Source organism: Megalopta genalis, chromosome 2 (assembly GCF_051020955.1).
Source record: "Megalopta genalis isolate 19385.01 chromosome 2, iyMegGena1_principal, whole genome shotgun sequence".
In the NCBI taxonomy this organism is placed as follows: Eukaryota; Metazoa; Arthropoda; class Insecta; order Hymenoptera; family Halictidae; genus Megalopta; species Megalopta genalis.
Window position 1 is genome coordinate 35,379,755 of NC_135014.1, and position 26,039 is coordinate 35,405,793.

The 26,039-nt window shown below is 42.0% G+C and overlaps 1 protein-coding gene across 5 annotated transcripts in view; it reads left to right on the forward strand.

The window, feature by feature from the left end:
- The first annotated feature begins 4,774 nt into the window (after window positions 1-4,774).
- The window catches only part of SK (small conductance calcium-activated potassium channel), a 391,518-nt gene continuing 370,253 nt past the window's right edge, over window positions 4,775-26,039 (forward strand). For 2 of the 5 annotated variants that reach the window (XM_033478722.2, XM_033478723.2), the window contains exon 1: window positions 4,778-5,505. The gene's annotated coding sequence lies outside the window, so the exon portion shown is untranslated. Of the gene's footprint in view, window positions 5,506-26,039 lie in introns of all 5 variants that reach the window. The other 3 variants (XM_076519251.1, XM_076519250.1, XM_033478719.2) reach the window with 3 other exon arrangements.

The window sequence follows — 26,039 nt, forward strand, 5'->3', positions numbered from 1 at the left end:
CGTGTAACATTCCTTAATCAGCAGTGCAGCAATCCTGCACGCAACATTGTGGCATTCGTGCTGCCGGTTGTTTCATTTCTCGATCGACCGGATAGCAATCTGGCGGGGCAGTTGCTCACGGCGCGGTGGCCTTATCTATCAAGCGTAACGTTAATATGTGTCGGCGTTCGCGTTCACTTCGAGCTTCGGTCGTCATGACGACGAGCGCAGGCTGCAGACTGGTGCAAACGGGCACAGACAGGTGCAAGCGGGTACAGAATGGTGCAAACGGGTGCAGAATGGTGCAAACGGGTGCAAACTAATGCAGACGGGTGCAAACCAATGCAAACGGGTGTAAACGGATTGAAATGGGTGCAAACAAATGCAGACGGTTGCAAACCGGTGCAAAGGGATGCAAATGGATTGAAACAGGTGCAAACGGATTGAAACGGGTACAAACGGGTGCAGACCGGCGCAAACTAATGCGAACGGGTGCAAACGGATGCAAAAGGGGACGAACGGATACAAACGGATTAAAACGGGCGCAAACCAGTGCAAACCGGTGCAAACGGATGCAACGAACCGATGCACAGTCAGAACAAGCCGCGTCACGATCACCGACAGGGTCTTCGACATTCGTGCAGAAGTCTCAGCTTTCGTGCCAAAATGGCGGACGGGTCCTGGGGTGGGACCCTTAAATAAGCCAACCTTGGACCCATTAAAATCTGTGCCTCGCATTAAATATGATGTAAAATTATATTAAAATTATATTAAAATTATATTTTGAATGTGTCATACGACAATCTAATCGCTGCATAAATTTACAACCTAATTTTCGCAATCTAATCTCGTTGGCTAAATGTTGTCGTATTTTATTAAAATTACACTTTACACCCCTTTGGCCAAGCCCTAATTGCACGGTGCACGCCGATAAGAAGTTTTTAATCATCTAGAGGACCGTGTTTCGCCCGAAGATATAATCGCGAACATACCATCATGTTATTCCGTCGTTTTTGTGCCGAGGGAAACGACACCTTGTAATTTGTTCGCGGACCGTTCTCACGGAGAGCGCTTTTTACGGGACTTCCTCGTGTTCCGACGAGAATGTCGTTCGGACGAAACTTGATACCGTTCGAGAGATGTGCAAGCTTCGACGGTGCAACACTTTTTCTTTAATTATTAGCGACGTCGTCCTCTCGCCGGTGCTCCGGCGAGCGTTCTTTTAACAATTGCAAACTCGCCGTTAGCGGGAACGATTACTACAAAGTTGACTGGATGGCACCGACGAGTATCATTTTACAGTTTTATGGTTGCCACGCGCAGCCACTTACACACTTCTCGACTAACACGCCTATTTGCTAGCGGTTGCGCACGGTGCTTCACCTACATATTGTTATCCTATTAATCTGGACTGACGATTAAATCGTCGATGGAAGAAAAATTAGGACTAAATCGTCGACAAACGTCGATCTTTCCCGTTCCACCGTGAACACAGAAAAGTCGACGGTGTAAATTGGATTTCACAGTCTCGGATAAAACCGCTGAAACATTGATGAAAGTAACTCGACTCCGCCTAGGCTTGTACTTTTGAAACTCCAAGAAACCGATAGCTAACAAAAACGAAAAGAATCGACGAAAAATCTGCTGCATCCGGCGAGGATCTGGTCGAGTGTCCAGAGGACAGCCTGACCTTTTTGAAAATTTCAGAAGGCGAAAATATCAATTAGGGCAAGTCGCGCTTGCCTTCTGTCGCCGGGGACCAGCGGCTAATGGTGAAAGCGCCACGAAGGTCAAACAGATTAACTCTCACCGGTTGGATGTAGCCGTCGATATCATCGCAGTAAAAATGTTTCAAGATTCATGAAAGAAGTTGGTTTGCTTACTCGAGTACAGCGAGGACTCGTCGGCTTGCTCACGACTCGATTTCTCGTATGAAGCGACCTCGGACGAGCGCAGTTTCCTTCAGGTGTCCTCTTGCAAGGGTTTCATCGCTGTCCGCCGGGAAATCTTCGGATATCGGGATAAGCCTGTCACGTGGTGTAACGTTATTAATTATGCGGTCGAGGTTGCGTGCCGGAAAACGTTTCGTATTAATTACCGTCGTTTAAATTAGAACTCATGATTTTCGGGGAAGCGACGACATTGTCCCCGCAGGAAAGAATGGACGCCCGGGGTCGTTAATATTTACCGCCGCTGGCTACGAATTCCACCGCGAATATTAATGCCCGTGGCAAACGGCTTACGTGGATCACGTGTCCCGAATTATGGTTATCCAGGGAACGAAAGGGGACGCTGTAACTACCGCGGCCGGGACTGGTTTATCGATGAAATAATAAATTCCAGATAACCGTAGCGAAGGGTAGCAATGTGACGACCTTACGGGCGATTTTTATTTAAACCAGTGTTCCGTTCAGTTAGGACTTTATTACACGGGCGATGAATTTTTTCATTACATCGTGCAAGTGTTTACGAGAGAAAACGCGTCATTAATTCGCAACGTTTCCGGATCGATTTATTTCGGGATGTTCGAGTTGCTATTTTGTCATCAGCAAGTGCCGATTGAATAGTTAACACTTCCGCGACCGCGCTAGAAACCTCAAAAATGTTCATAAAATTAAAACATTTCATTCGATTAAAGAAAAATTACGAAGCAAACTTATATTGCATCAATTACTTCTTCAGCTCATGCAAATCACCTCACCTCTTCTAAATCTTAATAAAATTAAGCAATAATTTTTAATTTTTCATTAATCATCCATTCGGTCATCAATCGACCGAATTTGAAACGGGAAGATTTACACATTTGGTTGGCTAAGTGTTAACATTTTTATTTTGCCATGTACTGATAAAAAAACGAACAGATAGAATGTTAGGAAAATAAGTGCAGGTACAGGAAGAGCGTTCTTTACGAGGTAGACAATAGCTGCAATTAGGGTGAAATAATAGATGGGGTTATTATGGTGGGAATTACGAGAATGTCCTTGAACAAAGTAGCGGCGACCCTATGGCTCAGGTCCAGCGGAGCTTGGATCTTCCCTCGACGAACAGAGGCAAATAAAATAGAGAAAATAGACTAATTTCGCGAGCTGTTACCTTTATAAAGCTAAACCACTCCTGGGTTGGACAATAAAATGCTCCCTTTAGCACCCACAGAACGAGAGGCGCGCTATAGCCTAGAGTCATTGTGGAAAGCCAAATACGGGCATTTAGTTTACAAATACATCGAAATTGTTTTAATACTAATTAAATAATCATAGAAATAATATTAAGTCGGGAGAAATTTCCATGAGAAATTCATTCAAAAACGTCGAATAGCGATTTTTCATCGGGGGTCTTCGTTTTTTAGAAAAATCAGCACGAAGTGCATTGTAGAAATGAAGGAGAAACAGTTAGTTATAATCAGACATACTCATGTTCAGTATACGTTTAGATACACGGAGAATGTTTGTAAAAAAATAAAGCAGAAATGTGAGAAGATTTTTCATTTAAGGCTTCCTTTTAGCGGAAATTAAGATCAAAATGCGTTAATGTGCGTTAATGCATCAAGAGCCAGTAGGAAAAGGGGATACAGTCAGCCATGATCAGACACATTTCTCTTTAATATACACACGTGTAGACGAGAGATATTTATCTAAGCATTATTAGGAATTATTTTCTAAAATAGAAAGACTTTTTTATTATTTTCATATTTTTATCATTATTTATATTTCAAATTTTTATATTATTTGATAAAAATATATATTATATATTTATGCAGATTCTCAGCGATTGATATCATAATACATGTTCAAAGAAACGAATTTATTCAATTAATTCTCTTCAAATCATGCTAAAGGTGAGTTAAACAATTTTTAACTCGCCATTATAATCAGACTCATTTCTGTTGAGTACAAAGACAGGAAATGTTTCAGAAAAAATCAAGGAGAAACATGAAATAATGATTTTTCATTTAAGGCTACATTTTAGGAGAAATTAAGATTAAAATGCATCGCGTAGAAACAGTCAGCCACGATCAGACACATTTCTCTTCGGTATACACACGTGTACACCAGAGGTATTTATCTAAGCATTATTGGGAATTTCTTCCGGAATTGTTGTCATATCAATTTCTTTAACTAATTCTCAGTAACAATATGTTCAAAACTGTACTAAATGAACGTACAGTTTTCCTACATAACATGACATATTCTAGTACAAATTTCAGTTGTAATGTACGTTCTAACTAACTTAGTATTACTATTGCTATTACAATATAATGTAATATAATGTAATATAACTTAAAACGTAATCTCAGTACAACGCACTTAGTATGACTACATCAATCATACACAAAATAAGAAAAAAATCCGTCGAAAACAACGCGAGAAACAGTTCGTTAGGTTAAGCGGCGAATACCGTAGAAACGTGACATACTTATTCGACAGAAGGCGATTCCACTGTGAAGTCCCGAGTGAGAAGCATGATCGAAACAAGATCGGATCTGCTCGCCGTAAAACAACGTCCGCGCTAAACAAAACGCAAGCTCGCAGACACGAATTTCGTTGTTCCCGCACTTCCATTAAAAAAGAACTCGGAAACACGGGCCTGCGCAGACGCCGTCGAAATGTACACAAGCTCGTGGCGCTTCGTCGCGTCGTTCACCCCTCGGCCGGCCACGTGACCCGACCGGTGCCGACGGGAGTGCGACGGCCCTGAGCGTCAACCTGAGCCGAGACGTACGAGCGTCGGCGGAGCCGGCCGACGAGGCACGAGGGCGTCGCGAAGGTAACCACGTTTTCTACCCTCGTTTTCAGTCTGTCGTGGTTTGTCCTGTCGGCCGGCTGACGCTACTGCGGCAGCGGTAGCACGCGCACCAGCCCCCCCTTTTCTCGGTCGCTTTCCCTCGCCTCTCGTGTGTTTTGTACCCCGAATTGCCGCGCGAATCGCTCGAGGAATCCCGGCACACCTGTCCGCGACCCGGCGTCGCACGTTTCCGCGTTCGTTTCCGCGCCGTTCGCCGTTCACGGTGCCGTTGCCGTTGCCGTTGCCGTGCGCCGTGGCTCGCGACGTGCGGTTTTACGATTAGAGCGGAGAGAAAACGGGTCCCGTCGTGCCACGGGAACTCTACGCGGGGAGGGGGACTGTGGCGTCGCAGGGAGAGGCCAAACACGAATGGAGATAACACCGGGCCCAGTGAGCGAGGGTCGCGACGGTCAGTGTTGTGAGGTTTTGGTGGCTTGAGACCGCGGAAACAGCAAGCACGGTTTGCCGCGTGATCGGCAGCGGACCGGCTCGGAGGCACGGCCATCTGGACGAACCGTTTCCTAACTAGTCGACGCCTTCCCCTCTTCCTCGATCGCTCTCGATCTCTCTTCTATCTCTCTTTCTCTCTTTCTTTCTTTCTTTCTCTCTCTATCTCTCTCTCTCTATCTCTCTCTTTCTGCACCGGAAATCAGAGGACATGCATCCGGAGGAGTAACGTCTCGTTGATGGATGAACGCGGGCTCTGGCGATCGCCACCACTGGATGCAGCCGAGGGACGCTGAGGTAAGAGTTCAATGTACGCCGACGGCGCCGTTGGCACGCGAGACTTCGCCCCAGAAAAATAAACCGCTCGGCGGATGCCGCCCGACAGGTATTCCGCTCGTAGTAATGCGTTTCGTGCTTCTCCTCCCCGCGGCTCTCTGTCTCCGTCGCGCATTTCCTACCGCCTTCTCGCCGGCTCCCGTTCACCATACCCGACCCCTCTTGATCATGCGTTTCTTGCGGTCATCCCCTCGTGCGGCGCGCTCCTGCCGCGTCTCGAAATTAATTACCAAACCGCGGTCTCGCGTGCCGCGACGCCGATGCGTTTCGACACTGGTGGATTATTTTAATTGGCCGCTGGTCGCGTAATTTTTTATTGCAGCGGTAATCTGTGCGTTTCGGTTCTTTTGGTCGTTTACGTTTGGCAGCTTTGTTCGGAGCTTGAACTGTAGAATTAACCTTCAAGTGGTGGCCTTTTTTGCAGCTTGTTTTGCAGAGTTATTAACCCCTTAATGCACAGTTTTTTTGAAAAAGGCCGGCCAAAAGAAATCAATTTTTTTTAATGTAAAAAAACACAATTTAGAACGTTGTCTTGGCAAGAAAATTACAAAAATACAAAAATAATGGATATTTATGCAATTGGTATGATTTCTAATTTTCAGAATATTACTATTATTATTATTATTACTATTATTATTACTATTATTGTTATTATTATTATTATTGTTATTGTTATTATATTTTATTTTACATTATATTTTAGTAAAATATATATTGAAAAATGAGCGAATCAGAATCTGAATATGAATACGCTGTCGGAAAGCGGTTCACAAGGAAGAGATAAGTCGTAAGTGATAAGTAGAAAAAGGATATATTTTATACTTGAATAAGTAAGTGTTATAGCTTACAATCCCATGTAAATGATAAATATCAATAAAACGATTGTTTCGTTTTTGCTTTCACATTGTTATTTTCAATTCTCGATCGCATTCGAGTGTGAAAAATTATAGCAACATAAAGTACAACGCCGCTCGAATTATCTCGAGTGTGCACAGTTTGGCCAGTTTAGCGCGCTCGAGTTAACTCGAGCGTGCACGTTATGTCAAGGTTGCTAATGTTAACGTGCTTGGAAGGGAAAGTTGTTTAGTTGGTTTCCGCAAATGATCCTGCGCGTTCGTGTTGTTTTTGGAGGACTTCGCCCCGGCTTTCGGTTCGAATGTTTGAAATCGCGCCCCGATCGCAGCGCCAAATCTCGAGTGCGTCTAATAAAACAGTGTTGATAATGTTGACGTGAACTAATATCTAGAAAATTTTAATATTAGATATATGGGCATATACAGTTCCAATGCATCAAAGTTTATGAAATACTATATCGAACGTATTATGGTTTTAAAGGTATAGGTAATTTAGTCACCTACTACTGTGATCGTAGTTAGCTGACACTAACAATCTACAAAACATGTTTAACACTAGATTTACGGAACTCCTGAAAAGACGGGTCACCAGTTTTTTAATTTACTATTTTTAATTTATTATTCATATCGCAAAGATACATTTATGACTTATTTATTCAACTTATATGTTACTTACGGCAAATGTTACAATAGTACTTGTTTAAAATTGGAATAAATGTCTTATCGTTACTTTCATAAACTAATACAAAAAAGCTGTTTCTTGTGCTCCGTGAATCTAATGTTAAGGGTAGGTTAGCTTGTGTGTGTATGTGTATGTCAACCTTATCGCGTAGTTCTCCACTTGTAATTTTCATTTGTTTGTACATTCAAATTCTACAGGTACTCTCATGTATTATCTCAAGTGCAAAGATTTAGTAAATGAAAAAGATAGTTTTATGATTTATACAATTCTGATACACAATAGGGTGGTAGCAAATGACTGATTAGTATACGTTAGAGCGACGGATTTACCATTGTTTATTTTACAATTATTCAGATTGTGAATTGAAATTGTAAATTGAGATTTTAAATTGAGATTGTAAATTGAGATTTTAAATTGAGATTGTAAATTGAAAGTTTAAATTGAAATCTTAAGTTGACATTTTAAGTTGAAATTTTAAATTGAGATTGTAAATTGAAAGTTTAAATTGAAATCTTAAGTTGACATTTTAAGTTGAAATTTTAAATTGAGATTGTAAATAAAGATTTTCAATTCAGATATTTATTTGTTTTTTAATAGAAACCGTGTAACGTCATGATAAACGTGATCCAGTTCTTTTTAAGAGAAAATAACCTAATCGCATCTAGCGTACGCCAGTTGCTAGCGTTAATCACGAACTTGTGCTTGCGATTTGGCACCAAACAAACACGTTTCAGGCAACGATGTATCCGTAAGGTTCCTCGAAAGAAAATCACGCCGAATGGCCGTCGAATGGTCGTCGATGGTTCAGTGTATTTTCGTATATTCCAGCAGTAATCAAGGCTCGTTTGTCGGCGGATGGGAGCGGGCCGTTTGTACTGATGGTTCAAAATTACGTTGTTGTTTACGTTCGCCTGTGTTGTTTAAATACGCCTACAGCGGCGGGCACGTAAGCGCAGCCGGGAAATAAAAATGTAACGACGCGCCGTCGATTGTTTGCTCGATCGTCGAGCAATACGGCCGGTTTCGTAAATCATTGCCGTAACATTCGGGCCATGAACCGTGCCCTTTGCAATTTTCTTACGCCGCCCGCTCGTTTATTCAATTTTCCAGAGCTCGCACGAAAATAATTACGCAAACATAAAGTTTATTATGTTTGGCGACGATGCGGCGCAGCGAAAGATAGAACCCGGGGCGCCGGGCAAGAAAATTGCATACGATCGAAAGCGAAAGTACCGCGGCGAGTCGGCCGTTCCGCCGATCGATAAATCATCGATCGAAGAATTCGTTAACATTCAATGCCCGGACGTTTTGGATACGTTATTTATTGGGCCGGCGTTCCGTTATTTATTCAAGCATTCGAACCAATGACATTTAATTGAAACATGTTCTTGCGAAACCGTCGGAAATAATCCAAACGATGTGGTGGAATACGCGTGGAAGTGGTCCCTCTCCGCGCGCGTTCGCCGTTCAAAAAAAAATGAAATTTATTGGATGGAGTTTTCGAGACGCATGTAGATTTTGACATCATTTCAATAGGTCGTAATTAACCTCCTCTCGCCTCGATCAAAATCCCACGATATTTCCAGGCGATATTAATCGCTCTCGTTCTCGGAACGTTGAAAATACTTCCCTCGGAAAATTCCAATCGTTGACGAAAGTCTCGAGCACCGGCAGAAAAATATCTCGAGTTCTCCGGTCAACGCTTGCCACTGATATCGTTAAATTCGTCCGCGTTCGACGGATTCGCGTAAAAGAGAAAAACGAGCGTGAAACGCAAACATTCCGGGCCGGGGAGGGTAAAAACAGCCCGGCTACGGGGTTGAAACGGCTCGGAGCGCGAAGGGGGTTAATTTCTCGGGTAATGCGAATTTTTCACGAACTCCGCTCTGATTTCTGCGGCGATGTCAATTAAGAGCCGGCTAATGGGGGTGATTTATCGCGGCCGGTTTTTCGGGTTAATGTACTCGGTGGCGAGTGGTAGGCGAAAGGGGGCGGAATTTATTAACTGTGGCCACGAATAGATAAGGCCTGTATTACGTATGCAACCGGTTGGGGGAGGCGACGCGTGTCTCTCTCGGTCGTGGAAGTGTTGGAAAGAGCGCAAATAGGCCTGGAAGCATGTAATTTATCTCGTCGCCGCGCCGCGCCACGACGAGTCGCGCGACGATAACGGGCGCGAAGGGGTCGCGGAGGAAACGCGACGAAATAGGGGATTAGTCGGCGCCTCATTGGACCGGCTGAAAACCCAGTTTCGTGAATCTGTGGCGGTAGCGGTTCCGCTTCTTCTCGCCGGCCGCAGAAAAACCCTCGTAAATTACCGGGCGGCGAGATTCGAAGTCACTTTTTTCCAAGCGAAATTAAACGCAGGTAACAGGATATACGCGATTCGTCCGCGACATTAAGCTAACTACTCGGCTGGCAAGACGTATTTTCGCATTATCTACCGCGAGAAAATCGGAAAGCGACTGTGCGCGACGTAATGCTCGCAGAAATGGATTTACGCGACCCCTTAATTCCCATTGTTTCGCTCTCCGCAGCGCCGCACAGTCGCACAAAACGGTGAATCTAGATGGAAAAAAAATCTTACTCAGCAGTAACGCTATTTCTGCGAACTTGTGCGCGGTCGATGTAAACGGGAGACATTAAACTTTCATTTCTTCTCGATGCTAATCGCAGAAAAGATTTTTCGATTGCAAAAATTAAAAATTTTATTATTAAAAGTGTTTAATTTATATGTATATATGCTGTTCAAATATAACATTTATAAAATATAAAACACAATAGAACGTAAATAAAATTAATATGTAATCGAAAATTTGAATAAAATTAATATGTAACCGCAAACATAAATAAAATTAATGTAAAATGCATCGATAAACGATTTTTTTACCGGTTTCGAAGCGTCTACTCATCCACAATATAGTCCTGAATCAATAAAACTTCAAAAACAATTACTAGTTAAAATTACTAGATTAAATAATTACTCCGGAATAACGTTCTTCGTAACACAAATGAACGTATATTTCATCAATTTCAAGTTTTCGTGCAATGATTTCTATGCTTGTACGATTACTAAATCTGTTCTTTCGGGCACCATTAGTTCGAGGACACATTCTCGAACAAAAGAATAACTATGTCACGACTATTGTCCACCCAGATTGCTCGTTTCCTCCACCGTGCGCTGGTTGCGAATTAAAACTAGCCACCGTGTACAGCGGTTATTAAAGGATCAGGACGGCATTTAACTTGCGGGAAGTTTCTCGCTCCTGAAAAACGATGCCGGCGGAAATTGCGACCGGGTCGGATAATTCGGTGCAGTAATTCGCGGAAGGGCTCACGAGAACCGTTACTAGGATAAAATAGTTTTTACGAGTGCGGAAAAGGTAATAACCTTCTTCTCCCGTTTTATAATTCACGACTGAAGAATGTGCGCGAGATTGTTCGTATAAAATCGCGTGTCCGACCCGGGTGTTCGAACAGCGCGGGCCGAACGCGGCCGCAGAGCTCGCCGCTTTAATTCCTCATATCCCGTGGAACGAAGCGTCGTATTAGAAAACAGAGCGCAGAATTTTTATGCCCCCCGTTTCGCGCGGAACTCGTACCCGCTCCGGGTTGTTCCGTACGCACGCATCACGCCGCGCCCGGAACTAATTAAAAAATATTTTTATCGGACATCGCGGTGATCTGCCGCGGCATTTGAATAAAATCACCGTTCGAATTATTCCCACGTGCTCGGTGTAACTCTTCGGGCCCGCGTTCTCCAATTTCTCGTTCAACGAATCAGATCTGCTATTCGGCTTACTCTCGATGCTCGCAGATTTTCATTTCTGCAAACTTATCTCATCTTTGGCGTCGCTTGGTATTTCTTTTTAAAGAACGTACTTCGAACTTGATACTTTAAGACATACTTTTCGCATTTCAACACAATACGGTCCGGGCTGCTTGTGCGAGAACTTTTGCGTGCAGGGGTACTTAACACGTTGAATGCCACGGGGGTCACCGGTGACCGGCACTTAACTTGGCGGTGACGCCATGAGGGCCACCGGTGACCGGCGCGCCCAAATTGATAGAAATATGTATAATTTCAAACAAATGTCAATGTCTAAAATTTTGTATTATCACCATCGTCAATTCAAACAGTGACCCTTGTCGCAATTAACATGTCAAACATGGTTATACGCTGTAACTTATCTATTGCAGATAATATTTCAACATTATATGTATCGCATAAAAGAAAACTCATCGTGGCGCCACGGACAATTTCTGTAAAACTGGCGTGGCATTCGACGTGTTAAAAAGAGGGGTTCTTATTTTCGAAAAAAATTGAAGTTTCAAGATATAAGTTTCTTTTTTTTATTCAGTTTTGACTACTTTTAGTTCTCCGGCATTTCACAAGTAATCAAGAAATTTACTATTTTTTTAGTCATCCGACATTTCACGAACAGTCAAGAAAATTACTATTTTTAGTCATCATTTTAGTCATTACTATTTCTAATCAGTCACGTTTTAAGACTCGCAGTCTGCGTTTTTCGTTCGTTGAACAAGATTGTCCATTCGAGATCACGAGAATGAAATATCTTTTTTTATATTAACGTTCAATTACACGGATTACTTTCGATTCACTTGTTAGATCTTATCACCGAGTATTAAATCTATAACATAGATCCACGAGTTAGTGCATTTTCAGTCTTCTGATGTGTTCGGAGCAGAATAAAATTTGACACGGGATTTTCCTAAAATATTCGCGCGACGACTACAGAGATAAGGCTAATAAATTCCGAGTAGCATCGTGTAACAAACGCTAAGTATGATTCACCTGGGAGCCGACAACACAGGCCGCGTAAAAAGGTGGGCTGTTTATGATTGCTCTTAAAAACATTATTGCTTTTTCATAGGGTCGAGGCTAGACGTCCGCTGAACGTGTTGAACCGCTCTTATTTTGTTCTTCAAATAACGTACAACCCCCGCCGGCCGGCGGAGGGTCGGAAAAACGGGGTTAGGGGTGAGTTACGATAAGACGATGGAGCCGGATTAGGTTCCATGAGCGGTTTGTCGGTGATATCGATAGCCCGGAGCCGCATAATGAGACACGAAGCTTAAAATTCACGATATTTGTGTGGGCGAGATGTATCGATAAGTGAAACGAATGGACGTTTTAGGCGTGATAACGATCCGAAAAACAGGGGCGCGATAACGACTGAATAAATTTATTTGCCCGAGCGTCCGGAATACAGTCGGACTCTCGAATTTATGGTTGTACCGGGACACGCGTCTTGAGAGGCCGCTATCGAGCCGGCTAATGACGAGGGTGTACAGTCGGCTATTGAATCTGGTACAGAGCTGACTAGACAACGCGCTCCAAATAATCTCCGGTCAGATGATCGCGCGGGGCGGGGCGCCGAATCGCGCGCGAATCTCCGGGGACGTTGAATCTCGCCGAACGCGAATTAAGTCCAACCGCGTGACGCGGACTGGAAATTTTCGTGGCAGATTTATTTTCCAAGGAAGCCGGCCTGATTCCGGGCATAAAGCGGTCTAATTAAGTGTGCCGATAAATTGCGGAACCCGCGAAGGGTTCCGCGGATAACGAAGTCGGCCAGCTTCTGTATCGGCGAATTCTCAGATCCCTCTGTCCGTTTCACGGACGGGGGAAAAACTTTCGGATCTTTGTTCCTAGGGACGGCATTCTTTTCCCCTCCGGATCTGCTTTCTTTTCCTTGCCGGCACGCCTAGATACTCTAAGCGCGGATCAAACTTTTCGAGCTCCTCCCTGCCCTCACTTTTTGCATATTCTCCGCTGAATAAGAAGGGGATGATGGGAGCGTGCACGGAGCAACCTGTAATTTACGATGAAAGCAAAATGGAAATGAGGACTCGGATATTGTAGTGCGCCGGAAAGTGGAATTATTTGGGATCCGGCGCGGAGGAAATTCGTGCTCCGCGAACCGGGAAAACTTGAATCGCAAAATTCATCCTTCCTGGAAACAGTATTACCGATTACGGAGACAACTTTTGCTTTTATCAGACAATTGGCAAGCATCGGAGCTCGTTTAGGGTAGCGAAGTCGATATTCGGGCATAATTAACTTGATCTTTATCCAATAAGATATATTTAACACATCGCAATCGAGTGGCGACTTTAAAAAGTGTCATTAAAAATTGTCGTGTCACGTTTCAAAATAATTTTAACAATTATTTGGTCTCTAAATACAGTACTACACAACTTTTGCAACGTTTTCAAGATAAAACGGCAACATTAGCATAACTTTGACCATGGTTCGAACAATTATTCCATCACACATTTTACATATATGTACACGATTCTACTCGTTTTTACATATCATGAATATCAAAAATTTGCTTATTGTCGAAACACCGTTAAAAGCGCGACTGTTGCATGACTCACAAAATTCATTTTCACATGTACAAAATGCGCCCAGTTCGTGTGAAATTTTAGATTTCGAGTTAAAATGGCCTCGATCGCAGTGGGTTAAATTTCTTTATTCAGAAATAAACGAAATAAGATAATAGGAAAATTTGATATGTTTCATTCGATGAATGAAATTGCGTCTGTAAACGGAACAAACACGCAGCAATTGGTCACTGTGCCACCCTACAGATCCGCAGTCTAATTACGAGCATCGGTTCCGCTCGAAGTAGAAAGGGACAATCATGGTCAGACGTGCTCGAATCGATTCCTATGCAAACACGTTGCGACCAGTTTCTGAGGTAACGAGCCACGTTTAAAACCATCGTATCCTTTTACAACGGACGACAATTTTCCCTTTAAAATCCAATTACATACGCGATTGCGCCGCCGACGGAATACCGTTTAAATCATTCCGCCTCGGCAACAAATCGGAACAGGGAATTTCCAAGTGAAACTAGCAACTTCCTCTTCATCTAGGGAATCTAAATATTCCATTTAAACTAGAGCCGGCCGCGCAGCGAATGTACGTTCCGAAGAAAACACTACGTTGTTTTCTAACTTTATCTGCGAGTGAACCACTTCTCTCAAATTTTTTAATTATTCTTTCGATTTGCATGTTTGATGGGCAGTTTCCTCTTCCATATCCTGCGCGAAATTTTCTCCCAACTTCTGCGCAACTTTCACCGAGCAATAATTTTTAATAATAAAACACGCGTTGACGAATCGAATGTCTCTCCATTTTTCTTCACCGCGATGTTTCCACAAAAAATTTGAATGTTGCGAAATTTAAAGGTAACTCTCTCAAAAATGATCGGCCTTTATTCGAAGAAAGTTTGATATCTGTTTCATGGACAAATTTTTCATCGTTAGAGTAACCCTTGAAATTTAGCATCAAGTTTTTAAGAGGTCGCTAACAAATTACTAAAGTTGCGTTTAGGAGCGTAAACTGTTGAAGTCCCGCAACGCGGCGCAGTAATTGGTCCTTCTACCCTAGTCGCTCATCAATCTTTATTGCGCCTATCCCGACCGTGGGCTCTCCATGTGCCTGCGTGTGTATATTTCTCGGTTTTTACGAGGGCGCATCGCCGAGATCTCGAAATTGAGTCGAGGCGTTCCGTAAACAGGCCGCGGTGTTTTTACGCGCGGAGAGCGATCGTGAGCGGAATGATGATGACGTTGTTAACGCGCTGCTCCTCGAACGTTGAAAGCGCTGTTTGCTTTCGGGAACGGACGGGGACGAGCGTGTTGTAACTGCGGCCGAGATAATCGCAACGTGGTTGCAATATGTCATGCTCGCCGGGCTGCGTTGCCTGCCGCCGAAATGAGCGAATAAATTCGGAAAAACCTGAGAGCCACCACCCTCCCGAGCGCCCGGCTATTTGCATCCGCGGGCTCGCTTTATTTCAGGATCCCCGCAACAAATCGAATCTCGCAGTTCTTCGACGCGAAATATTGGACAGGTGGCAACTAACTATCCTTTGATCTCCATTCGCCCAACCGAGACCCTTACGCACTTTGGATTTCACGTACGAACCGCTGCTACGTTCGCTAATAAATTCTTGCAGTTCGTTCTGCAGCAGTTTTTTACTCGTCCTGGTCTCAATGTACTCTAAAAAGTACGACGATTAGGAGTACGGTATCGTTTGTACGATACGAAGAAGTTGAAAAGTAGAGAATAAGTGAAACCGTTTAGATAGAATTTTCCATTTATTTATAATATAACGTAATATTTTTTATATATAATATAATACGTGCGATGTAAATGTATACAATATGATATATATACATATATATACAGGGTGTCCCAAAAATGTCTCGCAATCCGAAAGTAGGGGATTCCTCAGGTCACTTGAAGCAACTTTTTCCTTAGCGAAAATGCAATTCGCGGCTTCGTTTACGAGTTATTAACGAAAAACAGTGACCAATCAGAGACGAGATCATTTGGCACGAGACGGCCGAGCCAATAAGCGGAACTGGGCTCCGTGCACTCGTTGGCTGGGCCGCCGCGCGCCACCGAGCTCGCCTCTTATTGGTCCAGTGTTTTTCGTTAGTAACTCGAAAACGAAGCCTCGGAGAAAATTTTTGCAAAGGAAAAAGTTGCTTCAAATGACCTCAGGAACCTCCCATTTCCGGATTGCGAGACATTTTTGGGACACCCTGTATAATATAATAGAATATAAATGTATATGATATATATAATATAATGTATAATATAAATATATATGATATAAATATATATAATATAATATATAATAATAAATATATTTATATAACAAAATAATGAGGAAAGTTGCATTACCGAGGTTTCTCGCAGTGTGCTATCAATATTTTCGGGAGACATCTCGCGACCGAGACCGGGTATTTGCGTACTGCTAAATCTGTAAAAAGCCGAAGCATACGGAAAACTGTAACCGATCGTATGAAAGTTATCTTGAAGTTGGTGGAAGTTGCTCGGCCTAAACCCTAGGGGGAGAGGGGGTGTTGGTCCGATCTGTTTCGTATTTAGGAAACGGTGTAACAATTTGTCAAGCGTAACGATCCACGGCGGCGCGCGCCGCGATGTTTTCCCATGCAACACCATGGACGGGAATTTATTGGATTCGAATCCGATGATGGACGAGGTGCTCGCGTGTCCAGAGTAGACTATGATCTTCCCCTAACCGGTGAGCTTCTCGCGCGAGATCGCTCCGGGATCTTTTAACGAAGACAAAACTGTTCCGGGTTCCGCCCCTCCCGCCGAATGATACATTTTTCTACTTCGTCTTCTGCCACGGTTACGAATGCTTCTTGTCTTTTCGAAAATTTCGCCGATGTTTCGAAAGCGACAGCTGAGAAATTGAACGACCACGCGGCACCGTCGTCGCGCGTGAATTCAAATTGAATTTAAATTTCGAAGCGAATACTTTTAATGCGGACCGATCCGTCGGTGGAAATTCGTCGAGCGTTATGCATTTAGATCGAGCGATGCTGAATTTCTCAGGTCCGCTCTCAGACCCGATGTTTCTGTTGGATCCCCGCAAGTGACGCGCAAACGGCCCACGGTGCTGACTGACGCGAGGCCACTTTCGGATGTTTGGAAAAACAACAGGGAACGTTGAGACGTCGTTGCTCCCGCGACGGTCTGCTTTTTCTGTTCACTTTTCTCTTGACTGCGCGAGCTCTCGCGGAGGAATCAATTAAAACGATCTCCGCGCGGAAATTGCAATTATTCTGAAAATAGTTCAACAGCTTCTGGCATCGTTCTATCGCAGGTGATATTTTCGCGAAGACGGATAATATTTTTACTGTATAATGAACTGAACCTCCAATAATTGGAGTGCGGATTTTATGCATTTATGGAAAAAATGAATAGATGCGTTTCAAAATATACATTAAATGAAACTAAGAAAGTCAATATCTAAAATTTCGTCTCATTAAAATTATTTAAGAAAGACACAAAAATTCTACTTGGCTCCTATATACTGCAATAGTTGCAGGCTATTTTTATCTCGCATAAAGATCCGCAGTCTACTAATTATGTATTCGCGACAATGACTGTATTTCTGCTGTCCGGATAAATAAATGAAATATATAGTCGGGTATTTTATAAACATTATATTATATTTTACTGTGTTCGATGATAATATATCAGTCTTTTCTTCTTTCCAAAACGATTATTTTTAAATACATAGTCTCTAAAGATATTCGCAGTTTTCGAATGGGGTGGAAATCTTCAGGATTAACCCTTTGCAGTCGAGTAAGAAATTGTCATCTCACGTTTGAAAATAATTTTAATATTATATTTAATTATTGAATATCATTTAAAATTATTTAGTATTATTCAATATTATATTTAAACGTGTAAACTTTATTAAACGTGTAACTGTTGCACGAGTTACAAAATTCAATTTCACGTGTATAAAAAGAACGCAGCACGTTTATAAAATGGAAACATTATCGCTGAGAAAAATTATCTTGGACTTTACAGTTAAAATTGCTCCGACTTCAAAGGGTTAACCCTATTCTGCCAGTTCATTCGCATGATTCACCCTGATAAAAAAAAATTAAAAAGGTTCCGACGAAGCTCCAGCCAAAATCTTGTCGAGAAAATAAATTCTCCTCGTCGACAGGATTACCGGTTCGTTAAAAGCATCGTTCAGTAAATCGGAAAATGGGAAGAAGCATCTCAACGTATTTCATTCAGCGCAATAAAGTCGATGCTTCATCGACCGGATCTCAGCAGCCAGCCGAAGAATTCGGAGACAATCGTCGGAACGAATACTCTCGCGCCTCGCGTTTTTGATCGCCGAGTGCTACAAATTTCGCGAAAAAGATTGCACGGCCTGGATCAAAGAGCCCTTGACGCCTCAGCGGAGTATCTCTGGGGCGGGTCGGGTAATTTCCATGAGTCAAGACGGTTTCCGCGACCTCAAAGGGCGCCCCGGACGCTTTTCGACGCCACTCCCGGTCTCTGGACCCCCCCTCGCTCTTCCCCCCCGCTCTTCCATGGCACTCAATTTTTCGGAGTCTCGGACGAGAGACAACAGAACCGCTCGAGACGCAGCAGAAGCTGCTGCATTTCTCGAGGATAAGAGGAGAGGCACTTTCAACTTTCAACTTTCTTCCGTAGCGCAGTCGCGACGCTCCTGCACTCGTACTCGCGCTCTTCTCAAGCCCTGCGTCCGCTTCGAAAGCCCTCGGCCGTACAGCGTATCCAACGGTGAAGAACTGTATCTTCCGCGGCAGAAATAAATTCTGGCTCTCTCGTTAGGCTCGCGTCTACATTCGCCGCACTCTGATGGCCGGATGCACCTCGAAAGCGGTGGAAAACATTTTATGCCTGAAATCGTGTATTTATGTCTGACTTGTTTCTCTATTTTGTACGGTCCAGATACATTTTTGGTTTATTTCGCAGCCTTTTCTGATGCTGAGCGATTGACGATACTTATGCAATTACTATTTTTATACATAAAAATTACTATTTTTACTTTATCCTTTTCAAATACCGAATCTTTCATTTCTCAAATACTTGTGATTCAGCAAGATCTTTAAAATAGTAGTATGAAACGATTTTTTTAAATAATTAACGAATTCGTAGAATCATGCTTTTAAAACGTTTTCTTTAAATTGTATTTTATAAGATTTATTTGTCACATGAGTACAGTGACGTTTTAACACATTGTTGACCGGTCACGAGTTAACTCGTATTCTTATGCGCAGACATTGTAAAATTGCCGGTCAACAATATGTTAAGTAATACATGAACATTTCAGTAGGGTCAGATAACTTTGTCATTTAATTTGGAAGAACAAAAGGATTATAATCGACGATTTTAACCTTCAACTGGTGACGGACGTCAAATCGACGTCTTATCGATATGCAAGATAAGCTACAAAAAATTTGGTCACCACTCGAAGATTAATCTCAGATGATTTTGAGATCGGCTACTTCAAAGTAGTCCTGTTCAGAAACAGGCAAATGGTAAAAAAGGACATAATACATTGTAACCTACACGTCTAGTTAATTGTTGGTAAAAATGTCCTTTGGTAGAAGCATACTTCTGCAAAATGACTTTTTAGCAAAAAGTTTCTATCGCGTTTGGCGTGCGATTGTCCCATAGTGCGCCGCCCATCGCCGCTCTTTTGACCTTCCTTCATTCGCTGAAATTCAATTTGTCCCGCAGGAGAGTCGACCCGCACAAAAGCGTTACTCTTTCTATTTTCCTTTTCTCCTCGAGCCTCGTATTTTTTCTTCTTTTTCGGGATAAGAAGAGAGGATTGGGAGTCTGTCGATTCCTCGGTGAATGGATGGCGAGGCTCGACGCGACGGCCCCGAGATTTTTCAATTTTCCATCGCGCGCACACACATAATAATACACACATCTATATTCACACACTCATACTGAGAATCGACGGTGAAACCGAGCGAAACCGTGACGCGAGCCGCGAATCCAGGTGGGCGGGTGTGGGTGTAGGTGTCTGTACATGGGTGTGCACGCGCGTGCCTGTGTGTGCCCGTAGAATGGAGAGCACGTTGTCTACTCCGGTTAGGGTCACTCGACCAGACCCCGAGCAAATACAACCACCGAGGAGTCTTCCGAGGAAAGTAGATCTTTCGGTTTCATTGACATGGAAACCGGCGCATCAGCCGCGATTGATGCTTTGGCCCGATTCGATTGTAACGGATCTGCTTTTGAAAGCATCGAGGACCATCCGCACACGCCTTTTCGAATTGCTTACAATGTTGGCTTTTCGGACCAACGACTGTTCCGTTTGGTGCTCACGAAGTGTTCGATCGGATTGCCAAGTTCACTGCAACAGCAATGTCTATAAAAATCACGCGAGGCCAGAACAATCTATGCATTTCGTAATGCAAGAACAGAGGACACAAGGTTTACCATAGAAATTACTTGCATCGCGCTAATTTGTACCATAATACCAAAATTTACAGTTAGTCTTAGCCGATTATTATATGTATATATATACAGGGTGTCCCAAAAATGTCTCGCAATCCGAAAGTGGCGGGTTCCTCAGGTCATTTGAAGCAACTTTTTCCTTTACAAAAATTTTCTCCGATGCACCGTTAACGAGTTATTAACGAAAAACAGTGACCAATGAGAGGCGAGCTCGGCTGGCGCGAGGCGACCGAGCCAATGAGCGGAACTGGGCTTCGCGCGCTGGTTATCTGGACCGCCTCGCGTCAGCCGTACTCGATTCTTATTGGTCACTGTTTTTCGTTAATAACTCGTTAACAGTGCCTCGGAGAAAATTTTTGTAAAGGAAGAAGTTGCTTCAAATGATCCGAGGAACCCGCCATTTCCGGATTGCGAGACATTTTTGGGACACCCTGTATATATATTATCAACGATTATTCTGTTAATCTTGACCAAAGATTGCATTTGCTTTGATTACTTAAGTCATTCGTTAATCATGATTAGTATGAAAATGCTTGATTGATCACGAAAATTCGTATTCCGACGCTGAATTGGTTTCATAGCTTAATAAAAAGCAAGAAAAAAACATTGCTATTTTAATTTTACCATAAGCGATTTTCCATTTGAATGAACTTTCGCAGCTAAATTTTTTTTATTTTTTGTCGAATACTTTCGATTGCTTCGTTCTCTCGCAGGGAATGATTTCGCCGCGGCTTTCGAGGTTAATGCACCGCGTCTTGTATATTTGCGGCGATCATTTTTTCCAGGATTTTCTGTGCACTCGGTTGGATCGAATCGAGGCCGATTCTTGTTACAATGCACGCGCTTCTCGCGACGTTCTCGCGAGCTTCCACTCGGCTGAGCATCGTGAAAGTTATTCGTCTTTCGAGCAATTGTGACGCGTCAGCTTCCTACGGAACTTCTCCCTCTCCCTCGTTCTCTCTTCCTGTCTCTCATTCTCTCGTTCTCCCTTCTCTCTCTCTCTCTCTCTCGTTCTCTCTTTTCTATTTATATCGCACCGTCCGCGAAAAGCATTCGCCGCTATCGGACCTCCCGGCGGAATCGAATCGCAAATATCGTACCTGCGCAACACGGATTTCGATGAGCTGTTCTGCAAGACCTTCCGGTGATGCCGTAATCCCTCGGAAAAACGTGCGTACGCTGCTTATTTCGATCCTGTAAGCTGTATCGATGTTCTTGGTGGACTTAGAGACAAACGAGAGCTGCTCTCGATTTATCGTTGGGAAATGCCCGCCGAAAGAGGAACCGTCTGTTTCAACAAAAAGACAGCGAATCTTCGTGTAAAATAAAAATTCCGTGCACACCGTTTGATAACTCTTCTTCTTTTATTTCGACTATTTTCAAAATTGAAACTTGTCAGGAATTCACAAAGTCCAGAAATAAAATCGTAAAATCTACAGTCGCAATATTTTCCCCGCTTCTTCGGCGATGCTCCGGACGCACGAATTTCTCAAACGTTGCCTCAAAGGTCCGCGTCTGTCGTTATTATTCATATTCCGCAGGATTGCATGCACGACGATAAATGGTACGCAGACTCGTGCGCGGAATGAAATGGTCCTGCCTGAAATTCGTCGATAGAAATTCAACGTTGCTAACGTTGCTTCTCTATGCTAACGATTCCGATTAACACGTGCGAGAAAAACTCATTGCGCTCGAGTGACGACTCCGAGTCTCCAATGAAAATTAGTTTATAATTGAAGAACTGTTAGAAACGTAACTGTTGCACGAGTCACACGACTCAATTTCGAATCATTAAAATGCAATAAGTCATACGAAATGAAAATACTGTAGATCGGAAAGACTATTTAGCATTTAGAATCGAAATGGCTTCGAGTGCAAAGATTTAATCCTTGCCATGCTAAATTGTAAATTTAAATTAATTTTTCTGACTTATGGTGTTTCCATTTTAACGACAAAATGCATTTTATGCGTATGAAATTGAGTATTGTGACTCGTACAACAGGTAGACTTTTAACAATTTTTTATATCTAAGCTTTGATATTACAAAAATTGTCTTGGATCGCGATGCGACAATTTTAACGGTGCCTCAGAGTCACCACTCGAGTGCAAAGGGTTAATATTTCTAAAACTGATAATAAGATTTTGATAACAAGTATATAACGAGAATTTTTGAGATTTCAAAGAGGTTTCTTTCAAATATATAATAAAATCTCTGAAAGTAAAAATTCCTAGAAAGACGTTAACACCTGTCCCACATATAAAAATTGTATCGTTTATCGTATCCCTCGGAGTAGCGATATACCAGGATCTATAAATAGTGTCTATAACATCTCGTCCGATCAGCTTCAAAAATCTTTCGAAACTTTACCACCCTATCAGATATCTTATACGGGCCGTTTCATTCATGCCGTTCGACTTTATCGTCTCGCAGCGAAAACTGACCCGCGAAAAAAGCTTCGAGAATAAAATGTTACTTGCGACCATCTGCTGTCGATTTTTCGAAACGGCGGGAAGCTATTTAAATGACATTGGTACACGGCACGGGCTTGTATGCGGCGCCGATTTGCATGTGCTTCAAGGTGTGTACGTAGCTCAATTTCTGTCAGATACAATCTTTCATCAAGTTCAAAGCAACTCCTGAATAATTCATACGAATGATTACTGGCCTTTCACCAACATGTTTATTCAATTGAATCTTTATGGAAATTCTCGTATTCGTGACCATTGTAACGATGTCGGAAGAACAATCAAATTTATTTCAGCGGATGGGAAAGTCTCTTGTGGCAGAAATACATTAGACATTTCGGGTGTACAGTAAATTAAAATTTTCCTTCAGCTTGTTTACAAAAATGGACAGTTTGGGAAGAGGAGAGATACGATTATTCGAGCCTCGCGACTCATTTTTATAGTTGTCGATTGTCAACGATTATAAAAACGAGGTGCAAGGCTCGAATAATCGTATCTTCTTTTCAAGAATTGTTCATTTTTGTTTACAAGTTAAAGGAAAATTAGGGAGAAATCACTGCAGCTGCTCGACTCGAACATTTCCTTATATATTTCTTCTTCTGTCAATTTTCGAATGAAAATGATAGAATGTAAAGTGTTTTTTTCATAGCTTATCGATTTATTTATTTCATGTTATCTTTTCGAATTATTCGAATAGAAAATTACTCGAATTGGGAATTCTTCGAATTATTCGAATAGAAAATTACTCGAATAGGGAATTCTTCGATCTATTCGAATAAAAAATTACTCGAATAGGGAATTCTTCGATCTATTCGAATAAAAAATTACTTGAATAGGGAATTCTTCGATCTATTCGAATAAAAAATTACTTGAATAGGGAATTCTTCGATCTATTCGAATACAAAATTACTTGAATAGGGAATTCTTCGATCTATTCGAATAAAAAATTACTTGAATATGGACTTCTTCGATCTATTCGAATAAAAAATTACTCGAATAGGGAATTCTTCGATCTATTCGAATAAAAAATTACTCGGATAGAGAATTCTTTGATCTATTCAAATAAAAAATTACTTGAATAGGGAATTCTTCGATCAATTTGAATAAAAAATCATTCGAATAGTAATAGTATAGTAAATAGTACAGTATAGTTACTCGAATAGTAAATAGTACAGTACAGTTACTCGAATAGTAAATAGTGCAGTAATTTACGACGAATAATGACTTATTCGAATAAATAAGTAATGTAATATATGACGAATAATGAATTATTCGACCAAATAAATAATGTAATTTACGACGAATAACGAATTATTCGAACGAAATATTCGCCTAAAAGGACTGCTGCTGCGCCACGGATGCGCCGACTATGAATGGTCTTGTAGAGAGGCAGCCCCCGTTAAATCCGAACGTCACACACTGCACCGTTTGTCTCCGAAGTTATTCCGTCGTCTCGAAGACGGTCTTTATCCCATCATCACGAGACCGTAACGAACCCATCGGGGGAACAGGGTTATTCTTGTTACACTAGGCATCGCGATGCGATTCGTGGCAGAGATTACATCAAAAGACTGTGCGCGCTCGATGCGGAGAAATAGTCGTCGGCTAAGAGGGGGATCAAAGATCGGCAGGTAACGACGACCGGCTCGCCGTTACGTGTAATTCGCGGACAACGGAGTCTTGGTTCGCAAACTTTCGAGAACATTAAATCCGAAGGGTCGTCCCACTCGATGTTCCTCGTTCGATTTGCGGAGACGAAACGAAATGGCCACGCCGCGACGAGTGATTCGAGTCGAGACGAACAGGACGCCAGTGGATCTCGATGGCCGGCGAAGTCTCGCGCGCGATGTCGTTTCGAAATTGAATCTCTCTTCTGGCATCGACTTTTTTCCGAGGCCTTTCGGGATCATGGATACATATCATCCGGAGAGTTTCGTTATCGTGATCTATTGGAACGCGTCATCCGCACGCCGCGCCGCGACGGATCCTCGTTCCGCTGATCTATCGGCAGGTGTTGCAGTAAGAAGAGTCACTGCAGCGGTTAAGCTATCGGGAAATGGGCGTGATCGATTGCAGTCGCATTAATTACCCGCTCTTCGCGTTCGAATACCCTTTTTGTCTTGAGCGGAGGAATCTGACGATGACGTTCGGTAGAAATTGTTCTACGAAAGATCCTTGAGTAATTCTCCATCTAGGGTAAGGGCCCCAGTTACCGATACATTAAGCGTAATTTTTCGTTCATCTATGTATTTGTTATTTCGGTTTCTCGTAAGCTATGTATTCGGAAAACCGAAATTACTTCTGCAACAACTCAATATTTTCAGCGGAACACGAATATTTTCAGCTTACGTAAACATTCACTTTTTCTTGCATTTCATATTGTTCAGTTCTCTAATTGTATAACTAAATATTTTCAGAATATTGAACACATCAATTTGATATGAAATTAATGAAAAATAAAAGTAATGTAAATTAGCGATGATTTGAAAAGTTATTGGTACTAGGTATCGTGACCCAAATACCCAAATATAAGTCCCAAACATTTCTAATTTGTTTCTTATGCACTTTTGATTATATTTATACCAAATTAATGTTCCGATAATCTGTCTAACTTGAATGAAACTATTAACGTATATGAATTGTATTAAATATAGGACATGAAGACAGCCGGTACTTTTACAAATTTATAGATTATGTTTTATAAATTTATAATATATATTATAATATAATAAATATATATATACATATATAATATATAATAATAATAATAATAATAATATAATAATATATAAATATAATATAAATAATATAAATAAATAAAATAAATATAATAAATAAATAAATATAATATAAATATAATATAAATATATAATATTATAATATATATTATAATATATATTATAATATAATAATATTTCTCCCTGATTAATAAAACGAGACGCAAGACTCGAATAATCGTATTTCCTCTTCCCAAATTGTCCATTTTTGTCTGCAAGCTGAAGGAAAATTTGGGAGAAATTACTGTATATACACTGCTTAATTTACCCTAAAACTGTGCAGGAAATGTTAATGTTTATACTTTCCCCATAAAATCTAATGGTTTTTGTAGTATTAGAGCACCGTTTACTTAGCATACAAGAAAATGAAGCCTTTACCCTCTGCTTGATTACGAAAGGGGGTTTTAATCACGAGAGGGCGCAAACACAGAGAACAATTGCCAACGTTTGTTTGTTTCTATTACGAGATGGGAAGATCCGACGGGATACCGTGGCTGTTCCTTCGCAATTTAACAAGCATGCGAGGACAAACAGACGAACGCGACGGAGTCGGAGACGCATATAATGAATTCCCGATTTAAACCGTAGCAAAACGTAGCGCGTCGACAACGCGCGACCAGAGACAATCGCGACAGCGATGAATTTAGTTTAACAGGTTTTACGGGCCACCGGAACGAAGAGGTGTTAACGAGTAGCGCGAGAATCGACCGGTCATTTGCATTGTACAACGTTTTCATTTCTTCTTTCGATTCGATTCGATTCGGCGTCGCGTCGCGTCGCGTCGGCGTATTAACTTCCGGGACAGAAGGCTGTTCGATATTGCGAATTGGGTCGAACAGCGAGTTGATAATGAGGTTCCGTACCGTTCGAAATTCACGGTAATTAGTAGGCAT